We start from the raw sequence: 2642 nt of genomic DNA on the forward strand, positions 1-2642 counted from the left end.
TGTGTAAGTAGAACTGTGCTCCACAGGGTTTACCCTGGCTGATCCTTCAGAAGCACATCGTTAGAGTTTTCTTCTGAGCCATCTTTGGGTGGACTTGAACCTCCAGCCTTTCAGTTAGTAGCCAAACAAGTTAACCATTTGTAACAGCCAGAGACTCCAAGGGCAAATTACTGTCTTAATCCTCCCCCACCTTTCCTTCCCATAGCCCCATGCTCATCAACGAAACAAAACCAGAAAAGATCTTCTGGGCACCCACAATGAAGAAGAGGGGGAATGTCAGGGAGCATATGTAACTTGGGAGGGGTCTGAAAGGTTACCTTGAAACCTGGGTGTGGCGGAGGGGTGTTTTCACAAGCCAGGCCTTGAAAGGAAGGGGAATTTCCACCAGAAAGTTCTGATAATTTACCCTAATTTATCCCAGCCCCAGAAAATCCACAGACTTTCATTTGTTAGGCCTGATCATTCTCTGGGGGGAATCCTCAAGAACCCTTACTTTGTTGGGCCCTTCCTCCTCTCTGTGAGATCTGACTTGGTCAGAAAAAATCTTTGGAAACTTCTGAGTTAAACTTCTCTTCTGGCCTTTTCTGGAAATCAGTTGGAGTCTGTCGGGCTTCCCAGCACCTTTTGGACTTTTGTCAGGCCCCTCTTCATAAATAGTCTAGACTTTCAGGACCAAGGTCCAGTTGAGGGAAGGGACTCAGGTCTATCTAGCTGCCCCTGGTGGGTGAACCTACCACCCAGCATTGCCCTGTCCTCAGGCCTTAGCGGGGCGCCAGATCAGACCCTGGAAAGGTGATGCGCGGAACTCCAGTCTGAAGCATCATGTCTGTGTTAGTCTGGATACTTTAGAGAAACAAATCCACAGAAACTCATGTAGAAGAGAGAGTTTTATATAAAGGGTAAGTGCACATCAAGAAAATATCCCAACCCAGTGCTGCCCAAGCCCACAAGTCCAGCATTAACCCATTAACCCATATGTCCAACACCAATCCACAAAGTCCTCCTTCATCTCACAAAACACATGCAATGATGCCGACTGCAGGAGGAAAGCCAAATCAGTGAACGTGTCAGCATCTCAGCACTGGCAGGGGTCTCCACACGGCTGCTCCAGCACCCAGGGCTGCATCGGGGCAGGTCCATGTGGCTTCTCCTAGGGGATGTCTTGCAGGACGTGAACCTTGCCAGCTGAAGCAGGGAACTGGCAAAGGCAGCTGGACCCTGGTCCAACCATCAGAAAGCAAGAGACCCGAGAATTAGAAAGGCAAGATTGACCTCACATGTGTTTATCAGCAAGGTTGGCACAATAAACTTTAACTATCTCATTGTCCTGGGGCCACCAGACAAGCCTGACCACTTATAAAATAAGAGGGTAACCCTCAGAAGCACAATGTAAATCTCTTGAAATAGCGTTGCTTTGACTTGAGGTAAAATGTGAAATCTGTTGTGGGGCTATACCAGAGACTTAGATTTGAGTCCTTTTGTTTTCTCAACTGGGAGGGGCTCCATCTTCAACGTTACTGCTTGTTCTTTGTTCTCAAATTAGTGTTTTCTTCTGGTGTTGTATAATATGCCTTACACATCCAAGTATGTGGTATTAACCGGGCATAGTAAATGCCCTCAGCCACAAATTTAGTCCTCTGTGCAATTTAGCTACAGATGTGTCCACTGGGCAAGCTTTAATTGAGAGCCTCGTTTAAGCTCTGTGCTGTCTCTGTTTAGTTAGCTACTATACTGTGTGAACTTCCCAGGACTGATATACCCAAGTACCCTATACACTGAGTGGTTTATAATGACAGAATTTACTGTCTCCCAGCTCTGGGGGCTACAGGATGGGTTCAGCTTTGTTCTGGCCATTGTTAGACTGTGGGAGACCCAGTCAGTCCTTGGTTTGTGGGCTGCAGTCCCTGCCTCTGTCTTCACATGGTCACCTTCTCTCTCTGTGTGTTTCATCTTCTCTTCTTATTAGGATAGTAGTCAAATTGGATGAGGACCCACCCGCCTCAAGTAAACATCATGATAACCCAATTTCCAAATAAGGTTACACACCCAGCTACTAATGCTTGGGATTGCAATATAGATCTCTTTGTGAGACACAGTTCAGCCTGTAAGAGACTTATATCAGTCCTTGTCGCTAATGTGGTAGGGACCATCTATTCAGTTCCAACTGAAGTCCAAACTGAACAGAAGGCACTTACTCATGAAGGTCAAAGACGGTGGTCTTCAAAGAAAAAAAAATTCTCAGAACTGGACCAATAAACAAATCATGACAAAGACAGAAAGAATTAAGTAGTCAGTGGTTTCATTTTACTTGAATCTATTTACTTTACTTGGATCAAAGCTTAAGGAAACAGAAGTCAAAAACTCAAATGATGCATCAGGCAAATTTGCTGCACAAGACATCTTTAAAGAAGAGTTAAGGTGCAAAGATCTACTTTATGGAGTAAGGTGTGCCTGATCCAAGCCATGGTGTTTCCAATCACCATGTGTGACAGCTGCAGTGTGAATACAGAAAACATTAGAACTCATATATGTGAACTATGGGGTTGGCAAAAAATATGGAATGTATTGTGGACTGCCAGAAGAACAAAACAAAATCTTGTGTTGCAAGTAGTAGAGCCTGGATGCTCCTTGGAAGCGTGGAT

This window comes from Echinops telfairi, unplaced genomic scaffold (assembly GCF_000313985.2).
Source record: "Echinops telfairi isolate 266 unplaced genomic scaffold, ASM31398v2 ScPeMD7_22;HRSCAF=79, whole genome shotgun sequence".
NCBI classification, from domain to species: Eukaryota; Metazoa; Chordata; class Mammalia; order Afrosoricida; family Tenrecidae; genus Echinops; species Echinops telfairi.